Raw genomic sequence first — 12,652 nt, 5'->3', positions numbered from 1 at the left:
CACATAAACTACACACATGCATCTCGTACACAAGGGAGGCCGTCCTTAAATGACAATAGCTGTCGGTAGGACGTTACACAATACCAAACCTACACAAGGGAGGCCGTCCTTAAATGACAATAGCTGTCGGTAGGACGTTACACAATACCAAACCCCCACAAGGGAGGCCGTCCTTAAATGACAATAGCTGTCGGTAGGACGTTACACAATACCAAACCTACACAAGGGAGACCGTCCTTAAATGACAATAGCTGTCGGTAGGACGTTACACAATACCAAACCTACACAAGGGAGACCGTCCTTAAATGACCATACATGTAACTGTCGGTAGGACGTTACACAATACCAAACCTACACAAGGGAGGCCGTCCTTAAATGACAATAGTTGTCGGTAGGACGTTACACAATACCAAACCTACACAAGGGAGACCGTCCTTAAATGACCATACATGTAACTGTCGGTAGGACGTTACCCAATACCAAACCCCCACAAGGGAGGCCGTCCTTAACCCCTTAACTCCCAGGATTTTTTAATGGAACTGAAAAAAATCCGACATTTTGGTTCATCATGATTTTTCACCCTTTTGCGTCAACATTTTTGGTAAACAACCCATATATATTTAGAAACTTGAGAATATAACCTTTTCAAATTTAGTAACAAAAGTGGTGTTTTTGCATTATTGACGTTACCATGGTAACCAAAATTTATGATTTTATGAAAAAAGTTACTTATTTCATATGTTTATACATTTTAAGCCACTGAGAGTGAATTTAGTGCTAGTTTATAAAATTAATGATATATCAGACACTTCAGGAAGGAGGATGAACACAAATAAATGTAGTATTTTCTTTTTATTTGCAGTTGTTGTCATAGTTACTGACTGAAATTAAAAGCAGTGATTATTGTAAAAAAAGATTTTATTTCCGTTTTATCTGCCTAGACTTCATTGTAAGAAATTTGATTTTGTATTACAGGTATAATGGTTTAGTCAGCAGTCTATCTATAAAGTGAATCTTGTAAAGAGGACCTATCCAGGTTTTATGGCAAAACCTCTATTTTTTTTATTTAAAACATTACCATGGCGACCAGAAGTGAAAATACGTAAAAATGTGATATTTTACTTGGAAAAACATGCGCATGTGCTCCCATCTGAATAAAAATGTAAAATTTAAAACAGTTTGCAGCTTAGATTGCTGTATTATCATTATAAATGTTAATCATAAATCATATTCATAAGTAGGTTGTTGTTTTCATGGTTTTAACATTAATAATCAATCTTTCGAAAGTTATATTCAGTTATATCTATTCCTTTCCTCATTTATGGTTTTAGTCAACAGCTAACATGTGCCTCCAAATCATGATATTGAAGCTGATTTTATCAATGTGAATTTTACCAATGTGTACATTGCAGAAAATTGCAATTCCTCTCTTCAACATGTAGAATCTATGTACATTCTGTATCCATTTTTGGTTGCCATGGCTACCAATTTAGCAGGTGACCATTTTGATGTTTCAGGTCTTCTTCACTTGTATTTGTTCCTCAATACTTATCATAATTAGCCACTTGATCACAAATATAGGATGATTAACGTTAAGGTCATAATAACTAGCATATGGTACTACTATTATACTAAAAACAGATTTACTGATAAAAAAATAAAATTATTGAAGGCATGCGAATCAAATGGTTATAACCATCTTTGCTCATCATTCTGTGTGTGTATGTCTTCCTGGTTGAGAAATCCTAGACTTAATTCATAGACAATAGACATGAAGAAATATAGACAAGTGAAGAAAGTCCAAGTTCCCCAAAGGAACATAGTTATTGATGAAATTTCAGTTTGAATAATCCAGTTTGGCAGACAAACAAGTTGATTGATATAAACACGTGAACTTTGTTGGTTACATGTTTATTATGGATTATAAAGAATTCTGAACTATATTTATTACATGGCCAGGCAAGCCATATTTGGTATAAATGATATATCGATGTACCATGTTTTGGAAGATAATAATTTACTTAAGATCAAAATTACATGATTCAACTTGGAAGCAGTTGAAAAACAACACCAATACAAATATTAAGTTATGTAATTTTAATCAATGACACAGAACAGTGGGAGATGGTAGCTAAGGGAAACTATGCCTAAATCTGCTGTCTCTGGTGGCAGGGGATGGCATTTATCCTCTAGTATTGGTCACACCACAAATATCCACATAAATAAAGTCCTAAAGCTGATGTACCTGCAATTTGAAATGGGAGAAAATCAATATCATAAGCATCCAGATACATGTATATACACTAATAAAATATCTTATTTGCAAGGCATTACAGATTTACTCTAAAGAATATGGTAATATATAATGCTCACTTCAAAATTTCAAATGAAACAGTCAATAATGAAGTATAGGAAATGAGCTCACATACATATAGAAAAGCAGAAAATAATGATCAATTTAAACAAAACCAAATATCCTCAGAAGATATAAGATAATAAACATTTTGATTGTAGTGAATTTGTAATTAGATAAATCTATTAGCTTACCTTTGATGTCATATATTAGGCAGAATCATCCATAAGCCAATGTTCACATTAAATTTTGTACACCAAGCTTGCTAGTAAAATTGAGACAGCTCCAGACCTTACAAGTAAGGGGAATACCTGAAACACAAAATAAACTTTATTCAAAAGTTGTTGATTGCTTGTTTCACATGGTCCTGTTTGAAAAATACAAAAGAAAAACCCAAAAAAGACTTGAAATATCATTAATGTGGAATATTTTAAAAAGCCTTGAAATGTACTTTTAGAAAGTTAAACAAACATGCCCATCCCACCAACCAAATCTGCATTTCAAATACTCATAACATTGTTCTGAAAATCCATATAAGCACACCAATGAGTTTCTTCTTGCCCTACTGCCAGACATTAGACATTTTGATGGTAAGATCATTATGTCTCATAAAGGACATCTCTCTATCTAAGTGTCTTATGTTTGGTGTTTAGGTCAGAGGAAACTCGGGTTACTCTCAAACAGAGAAATACACGTTAGAACCCTGCTTCAGTGTCCCACTCCTCACTAATAATAACTGTGAAAACTTGTAATTACTTATTTTTTCTGTCTTTTGTGCATCCTTAGAGGATTAATCATAATAAAGCATAAAATGATAATTACTAGCTAACCAGCATTATATCTGCCAACATAAGAATCCAACCTATATCAGCACACCATGATCCAAACATTGTAGAATTCACAACCAGCTAAACTCAAGAACAGCTATTTGGTATTTTCAGTAATCCTCTATCACCTCTTTTATCAACCATACCATGTGACTTTTTTTCTGAATTTATATACCACTGTTGCAAAACTGAAATTCTATGAATAGGTCTCACTTTTTCATCTCCCATGTATTTTTCATTATGTGAAATGCAATAAAAGCAAATTCATCCAATTTTAGTTGATACATGCATGTACAGAAATTTGGCAAAAAAACGTTTTACTATTTGTACACTAACATATTTAATATACTGATGTAAAGTAGAAATTAGAAATTAAATTCATAGAGATAAATATTGATAATTCTGATACAAAATACTGTAATGATGAAATTTATTGTAACACCCCACCACACACACACACACACCCAACAAACAAAGAAAAAAGAAGAAGAAAATAAAAATAAATGAAACAAGAACTAAATTGTTCTTTTTAATGTGAGTATTTTTTTAACTGGTCATATTTCATTTGGAGCCAATATACAAATGTAGGCCTATCTTGTAACACAATAAATGAAATTAAAGCAATATTACATGCAGATACTCATGTAAACATATGACATGAATATATATTTGTAAAAAATGCATACAAGATATTGCTTGTACTTTTTGTATTCTCGTGTCTATAGAACTTCACTTTATGTACACTTACCTTACCTACGTTATGTTCATCTGTAGGCCTATCTGAACATGATTGTTAATTTGTTTGTCTGTTTGTGTCGTCCATATACAGGGTACGTCCGCAGCTTTTCATAACCATAGCTGTCGGTAGGACGCTAAATATTACCAAACCAACACTCTAAACTATTTTTTTTTTGTTCGAATTTTGGGGGAAGAATGTCGGCGCATTAGGATAAAAAAAGGTAACGGAAAACAATTGTGTTTATAAATCATCATTAGATCAAAGAAATAAAATGTTGTTTTTGTATTAATGTCATGAATTAATTGCTAAAATATGCAGGTGCGTGATAAACGCCCTTTGTGCATCTTTTTGTAGATTTGAAGTAGATACCAACATTTTGCCATTTTTATTATTTGATTATGATATCAATTTAAAGGACCTATCAACATATAAATATGAATACAGAAGTCGTAATGGTGAACAGTAAATTGCCAGCTCCTTTATTATGAATTTAGTAATTTGGCATAAGACAAGCTGTGTAATTACTATAAGACTTACTGCAGTTGGTCCACCCAGGACCCATCAGTGTTGCTATGGACCAAAAGTGTGGAAATCAAAATAATTCTGAGCAAATGTTAAGAAATAGAAAAGGAGGTGAATCCAGTGACAATTTAGTCAGTTTCCATCTTTTGGATATTGAATTATTTTAAAGAAAACAAGAAGAGTAGTCGTCAATATCCCCCGCGCCCACTGAACAAAAACGGAAACTACCCATACACGAATGAATTAGGTTCCTTCGATAAAGAATAATATCTTTAACATTTTGTTTATATGGTTATCTGAAACAGTTGGAGTTACGTTTAGGATATGGTCATATTAGGTGTTTAACAGGGTTACAGGAAAATAACAACTAATACTGTCATACTCCACACAAATAGGAACCACCAGACCATGCGTGTTAACGGATATGGAGATATGCACCGGAAACGGAAGTCGGTCGCACGCAGAGACGCACGGACGGACGGACGGACAGAGCCGAATTCAATATTTCAGCAAACGTGTTTAGGGTGGGATAATTACAAACATGCGAATATTCTGAACCGGCGTCAATATTTCAACGTTTAGGGAAATGGTTGACATTGGAGAATATCCAAAAAACACCCAGTAATGTCAATGGAGTGTAAAACACAAAAGAATGGCACCTTTGAACATGGACCGATGTATGTCGTTATGGCGGTATGTCGGTATGACAGTGTGTCGGTATGACGTTATGTCGATTTGGCGTTATGTCGATATATGTCGGTATGACAGTGTGTCGGTATGACAGTGTGTCGGTATGACAGTGTGTCGGTGTGTCGGTATGTCGGTATGACGGTATGTCGGTATAATGGTATGGCGGTGTATGACTGTATGTCGGTATGACAGTGTGTCGGTATGGCGGTATAATGGTATGTCGGTGTATGGCTGTATGTCGGTATGACAGTGTGTCGGTATGACGTCGTGTCGGTATGACGTCGTGTCGGTATGACAGTGTGTCAGTATGTCGGTATGTCGGTATGGCGGTAGAATGGTATGGCGGTGTATGGCTGTATGTCGGTATGACAGTGTGTCGGTATGACAGTGTGTCGGTATGACAGTGTGTCGATATGACAGTGTGTCGATATGACAGTGTGTCGGTATGACAGTGTGTCGATATGACAGTGTGTCGGTATGACAGTGTGTCGGTATGGTGCTTTTAGTCCAATCGGTCAGAAATTCGGACACATCCAGCCTCGTCCTTAATCTCAGTTAAGAGGTAGACAGCTAGGCGCAGAAGTTTCTCGTCAAATCTTATTAGACATCGATGATTTGATTTACATGTCACTTTTGTATGTCATTTCTGATTTTCCTGAATATACACATTAACCGGTATGCCCTGAAGCCAGAATGACTGTGTACTGCTAGAGTGCTCTTTTGTAACGTCCTATTAGTAAACGTTTTCCTAACGACAATGTAGGGTTTGAGTAATTGTACTGGAATAAGAACTTGCAAATCCAGACTGCAGAAAACTAAAGCAGTAATTCTGGCAGCATTTAGCTAACAAGGCATTTGTTTCTCCTGATTGTTGCTCCTTAGAGAAAACCCGATATGATCGTGTTTATAACGGCAATAGTTTAACGACTGAAATTGACTTCTTCGCCTGACACAAAGTGCCCTTAATCACTTTTTTGTCTCTTAAATAATGGATGAAATAACCACATTCATTGGAAAATTAGAATTGTAAGGGATATCGATTACACTTAACGTTTCCTCCAGTCAATCACTTCCATTTCCTTAAAAGTACACACCTTGAGTAATAAGGAACCGCTTCGTGTTAATATAAGTAGCGATATTCACACGCAACAAAATCTCGTCAGAGCGGTGTTAGACGTTTATGAAAATCGCTCGTGTACGGTTTAGTGGCATGTTTACACAGCGATGTTATTTGATGATGGATTTAATGAAAGATGGCGTCACTGATGTAGGCTCTAATAGTGTAACCATACTGAAATGTCCTATCAACAGCTATGGTCATTTGTTTGCGTGTAATGCGATCCCCCAACTCTAGGAAGTCACCTGCTCACTCCATCAAGTACTTGAACAGTGGCCTAAGCTTCGTGATTACCTAGCCAAGTTACAATAATTCTAGTTACTTGAAGTTCTGTCAATGCCACCAATCCCAGGCAGTCGTGACCAAGATACCCTGTCCACAGAAATCCACAATCTCACACCAAAGGTCAAATACAATAATCCTCAGGGTAATGAAAATGCAACAGAAAAACTAAAATTGCAAGCATTATCGATTCATAAAATTGGGTAGTGCATAAATTTTCTCAACATGACACAACCAATATTGTTCCAGTAACAGTATTCTATTCACAGGTTACCAAAACAATATTCAACTTCGTTTCTTTCTGTAACTCGTTTATCTTGAACGTCAGAAAAAAACGTCCCTTCTAAAGTACCTCTTCATTCAATCGACTTTATTGTGGAAGGGAAGTAAATCCTTCCTCATTAAGTTGACCGTGTACAAAATTAAAGCATTTTCAGGGTTTCATTTGACGAACACGGTCGTTGACGAGACAAAGTCCGCCTATTGAGCATGCAAACACATTTGTAAGGCACACAAATTGTCTTCCTTCAATGACTCCATCTATCTATTACCAGTACATGTGATTATTTATATCATGGTATTCACAACTCGGGAGTCTAAAGTTGGTTCGGAGTTCCGAGTTCCGAGTTCCGTTTAAGTAAAACGGAACTCGGAACTCGGAACCAACTTCAGGCTACCTCACAACTCTTGCATTGCCTCATAGCATCACCATACATATCAACAATGGGTATAGATTAGTTTACTTACATTTCCATTCCATTCGTCCTTTCGAGCTGGTTTGTAAGTATTTACTGTTACCATTCTGTCCATGTTGTCTGAAGAAAAGTGTCAACGTTTGGCATATACATAACTGATTTGTTTTAAACAGAGGCGACGTGTTAACTGGAGCAAATCTGCTGTTTTTTTGTTTTTTGTTGTTGTTGTTGTTTTGTTTTGTTTTTCTCAATAAAATAATGATAGGCAGTACTGCTCCACTCTTTAATTCCTCAAGTAAAATACCTCCACGATCTAAAGGTGATGACATACTGTATAGCTGGTAATTTTCGCCCCCGTTTAATTTTCGCAATTTTCGCCCTTTGATGATAGGACGAATTTAAGATGACGGCACAAATTTCAAGCTCAATTGCACAATTTACAAGTTATCGTTCATCGGCTAATTGTAGTCGGATCCAAAACATACCCTCGTACTTTTTAAGTTTGTTTTATTCTATGCGATTACAAGCAACACGTGTTATATATCTACTCTAAAATTATAAATAATGCATTGTTTTATTCCAATCTATGCATGTGAAATAAAATCTAGATCTAAATATAGGCATAGTAAATTTGCAATAAATCGAGAATATGGGCTAAGACAGCGTACTAGGTTTAGTATATTTGATTTTAAAAAAACTATAAATACTACATGTACGTAACTTTTAAAATCCAGTCATTTTTTTTAAACAATGCACACAAAATAGCATCAAATTCTTGCCATTGTGAAGAATGATTTTATGAGTTCACCGTCACTTGTGGCTTCCATTGATGACAAATGACAAGAGAAAACACTGGTCAGTAACTAGTCACGGCAAGGTGAACTTACCACTCATCGTGTTTGCTTAAAATCGACCATGCATACCTGATACTATTTGAATTAATATAGGCTATAAGTAAATCTGAACACAGGTAAACGTTGTATATTTCACACCTGATTACATTTCACACCTAAGCGGGCTATGCAAAGACAAGAAAATGGGGGAACTGGATAAATCCCGAGTGTTCCGAGTGCAATTGTATCGAGAACTCCGAACGGAATTTTCTGATGGTAAACGAGGAAAAGAAATTTCTTAAAAGTAGTTTAGGGCGAAATCAAAACGGGGCGAATATCTTCTGTGTTGATCAAGGGCGAAAATAACATGGGGCGAAAAATACCAGGTATTTAGTAATATGGCGGAGAATTTAGCTGTATAAGTCAAGTAGTTGGCATTTTAAAATGGTTCAGCGTAAATAAGATATCGGAAATAAGTACACTTCATGTCTTAGATAGTTTAATACTGCGACTCAACCAAGCTAATCTAATCAAGCATCCGTTAAAACATATACACATTTGAAGTAAATCTTATATCACAAAATCATCACTAGTACAGTACAATAAAGTGGGGATATGGCTGGTAACCAACTATGTATTGAGATTTAGAAAGCATACACCACACATACCGTCCTTAAATGGCCTTATAGATAGCTGTCGATAGGAAGTTAAACAATGGAAATTCAAACTAGACCATGCTCTGCGTGTAGGGCATAACGATTATATCTGCTGCCCCCATGATCGTAGGCTGTCCCTAAAGTTAGGATATTACAGATTGTCTTCTGTCTAAACAACTTTCGGTCAGTGCTTTAGTTTATTACTCAATGTGTCTCCTTGTCACCCGTCCTCATATAACCCTGGCTGTTGGTATCTTCTTGACATCCGTCCTCATATAACTTTGACTGTTGTTTTCTCCTTGACATCAGTCCTCGTATGACCCTGGCTGTTGGTGTCTCCTGGACATCCGTCCTCATATGACCCTATCTGTTGATGTCGCCTTGACATCAGTCCTCGTATGACCCTGGCTGTTGGTGTCTCCTGGACATCCGTCATCATATGACCCTGACTGTTGGTTTATTCTTGACATCCGTCCTCATATGACCCTATCTGTTTTGTCTCCTTGACACCCGTCCTCATATGACCCTGGTTGTTGGTGTCTCCTTGACATCAGTCCTCATATGACCCTGGTTGTTGGTGTCTCCTTGACACCCGTCCTCATATGACCCTATCTGTTGATGTCTCCTAGACATCCGTCCTCGTATGACCCTGGCTATTGGTGTCTCCTTGACATCCGTCCTCATATGACCCTGGCTGTTGGTGTCTCCTGGACATCAGTCCTCATATGACCCTGACTGTTGGTGTCCCTCTAGACACCCGTCCTCATATGACCCTATCTGTTGATGTCTCCTTGACATCCGTCCTCATATGACCCTATCTGTTGATGTCTCCTTGACACCAGTCCTCATATGACCCTGGTTGTTGATGTCTCCTTGACATCCGTCCTCATATGACCCTATCTGGTGATGTCTCCTTGACATCCGTCCTCATATGACCCTGGCTATTGGTGTCTCCTTGACATCCGTCCTCATATGACCCCGGTTGTTGGTGTCTCCTTTACATCCGTCCTCATATGGCCCTGGCTGTTGGTGTCTCCTTGACATCACTCCTCGTATGACCCTGGCTGTTGGTGTCTCCTTTACATCCGTCCTCATATGACCCTATCCGTTAATGTCTTCTTGACATCCGTCCTCATATGACCCTGACTGTTGGTGTGTCCTTGACATTCGTCCTCATATGTCTCTGGCTATTGCGAGGACTGAACCAGCTTCGTGTATTGAATGGGTCCTGCATTTTGGTGTGATACCACGATAAAACCCCTCGTCAGAGGCCCCACTATTCCTGAAGTTACTTCGAATGAAGTAGTAATCGATGGTTCCCTTGTGAGCAACCCTACAGAAACGCCACATTGGTTATGACAGTAAACAAAGTTTAGACTTCTCCGTCCATACGAATATACAGGGCGACTTTAGGTATAACTAAGAATCATCAAACTGTTCTCTATCACCAAGAGACATTGGAGAGTTCAAAATCGATCTTCGGCATGACTTTGTTTTGCTTTGTCAATTTGCGTACTCCATTTCCTCTGTTGACGTGGCTCTGTTCACATGTCCTCTTGTGATAGTGAAGGACGTTTAAGAAGGCTCTCGAATGTCACTTTTGTATGTTCGTGAAAATAATAGGCCCACTGTACAATAGTTAGCGTTAAATCTGACTTATATGGAGTCCCTGAAGAATCACGCGGCAGGGCATTTATGTTCTGTGTCGTCTGCTCAGATTGACTCGCTGTCCAATGCAATACCAACATTTTGTTTAAAATTCATTTTGGTTTTCTCTAGTTCTAGTCAATTTGTCCATTTCTCGTATCGAGGGCATTAAATCCCCAACATGATCATGACATAAACTCGAACCAACTAGAACCCGTAGGTCAAACATCTCGCAGAAAGTTCACATTTTATTTGACGGACGTAAACCTGAATTTGGTTAAGACACAATATATCGGTATTCCTTAAGCTGTGTGCTACCTAATATTTCCCCATAGACAAAACATAAATAAATTGTTCTATAAAAGTGCACATATGGTACACGGATAAGCGCTCCTTTATATTCTTTGTATATGAACCCTCACGCTCCGCTGACGTATTGCAGACAGATATTTATCAGGGGAGGTTCTTTATGAGACATATATTGTAATTGATACTTGGAACATGCTGCCTTAGCTCATTTCGCTTTGATGAAATCTTAAAATTCAATTCCATTTCACATCAATTTCTGCTGTTATACTTACATTAGATCATATTTGATCAATATCTCCAGGCATATGACTTGGAATGAAATGTACATGTAAACAGTTGAACGATTGTATTGCGTAATATATTACGCTGTATTAATTGTTGAAGTTAATAGAATTTCAGAATTTCTCATAAAATTATTAACAGCAGGAAATGATGTATTTGCGGATTAAATAAGGCCATTACTAAAGCTGAAATATTTTACCATTTAATCTAATCTTGTAAATATGCAATAAATTTGTTTTTGATTCTATCTAAGTCTCAGAGTCCTCGTGACCCAAGATGTTTCTCTTTGATTCCATTCCCCCAGTACAACGTCCCGTATTGATACACGATTAAAGATCGTAGTATTGGCCGGGACAAGCTATTGTTGATAACAATATCGGTATGCAAATACTGATGTCTTTTACATTATTGGAAGAAAGAGATATGTATGTCGGTAATGATACATCGCACTCCTGGTAAATGTTTTCTCTTCCGTCATCGTGTTCTATATATAGTACAGGGTATAACAGAAAAGTGGATATAGTTGTACCGGATTAACAGAGGATGTAACGGTACAAATGTAAACACTTTGAAGCTGATTGCATGGATTCGGCATTCTTTGAAAATGTACTTTGACGGGCACTTGTGTGAGAACAAAGGCAGCTTCTGGGTTTGTCGTCTAATTGATAGAAGATGATCTCTGATTAGCGAGTCACTTTCTGACACAGATCACTCTCGCTTTCGCCAGTAAATTTAGTCAGATTTTTTGATTTATTGTTTTCACAACTTTGTACATGTATTACCGATTCATGTAATATATCTAGAAATAAGAAAATACCAACATTTAAAAGTTCAATGTATTTAAGGTTGGTTTTAAAAATGAATAATTTCCGTCATTTCTTTTATTATTCTATTGTCATTTGTAAACAAATAGATAACAAAAAATGGTGTTGGTTTGTTTTCTAAACAAATTTAAGTAATTCAAACATTCTGATAGCAGACAATGCTTTAAAAGTTTCTTATTTCTATCAGTGGAATTTCCTTCAAAGCTTCCGGAATATTAACCATACTATCAACACACTTGTTTACAAACAAGTCCTCTTCTCTGTCATTTCTGTGAATAATGCAGTTGTCCACAGAATCTCCAAGTTATAAAGCAGGCAGGCCTGACTCAGTTACAGATTCTGCTGCTTCGTCTCAGAACGCCCATTAGACATTCGTGTTTGAAGTACCGTTCACAAATTAAAGTCGACAACATCATCTAAGGACACAAGATTGGGTGTTTTCGATACAGCGTTCTCATTTCAACTTGTGACTGTAATCTCTATTTCATTCAGAAATTATAAATCCGGTCTCGTTGACATATTTCACCTGTCGCAAATTTTGTTTACCCAAATAGTCAATATATTTAAGCATTGAACTGTTACCAAATGGTAGTATACAGTCGATATGAATACAATTTGGGTGACAGATAAATAGAATGTCGCCCGTTAGGGCGACATGAAATATTTATCTGTCATCCCAAATTGTATTCATATCGACTGTATACTACCATTTGGTAACAGTTCAATGCTTATATTTACATTCATAATTTTATTTTATTTACTGTAGCTTAAGACGCGTTTAAATTTGCCGCTTCTCCTATCACTGACGTCATCAAGTTCAAATACCGGAACAGCCGAAATTTCCAGAAGGAATAATATAGTCCCTCATGTAGTTAT

General features: G+C 36.8%; 1 long non-coding RNA gene across 2 annotated transcripts; it reads right to left on the bottom strand.

The window, feature by feature from the left end:
- Positions 1–2,082: 2,082 nt before the first annotated feature.
- Positions 2,083–3,975, bottom strand: LOC117345289. 2 transcript variants are annotated; one of them, XR_004536402.1, is made up of 3 exons: positions 3,929–3,975; positions 2,548–2,664; positions 2,083–2,245 (listed from the first exon to the last, which is right to left on the bottom strand). It is a non-coding gene; the product is annotated as an uncharacterized LOC117345289 (long non-coding RNA). The 2 variants fall into 2 exon arrangements; XR_004536403.1 differs by having other exon boundaries at positions 3,934–3,975.
- Between the last annotated feature and the right edge of the window lie 8,677 nt (positions 3,976–12,652).

This window comes from Pecten maximus, chromosome 16 (genome assembly GCF_902652985.1).
Source record: "Pecten maximus chromosome 16, xPecMax1.1, whole genome shotgun sequence".
Classification (NCBI taxonomy): domain Eukaryota; kingdom Metazoa; phylum Mollusca; class Bivalvia; order Pectinida; family Pectinidae; genus Pecten; species Pecten maximus.
Note: the sequence above shows the minus strand (reverse complement) of the source record. Positions and strands in the feature narration are given on the sequence as shown.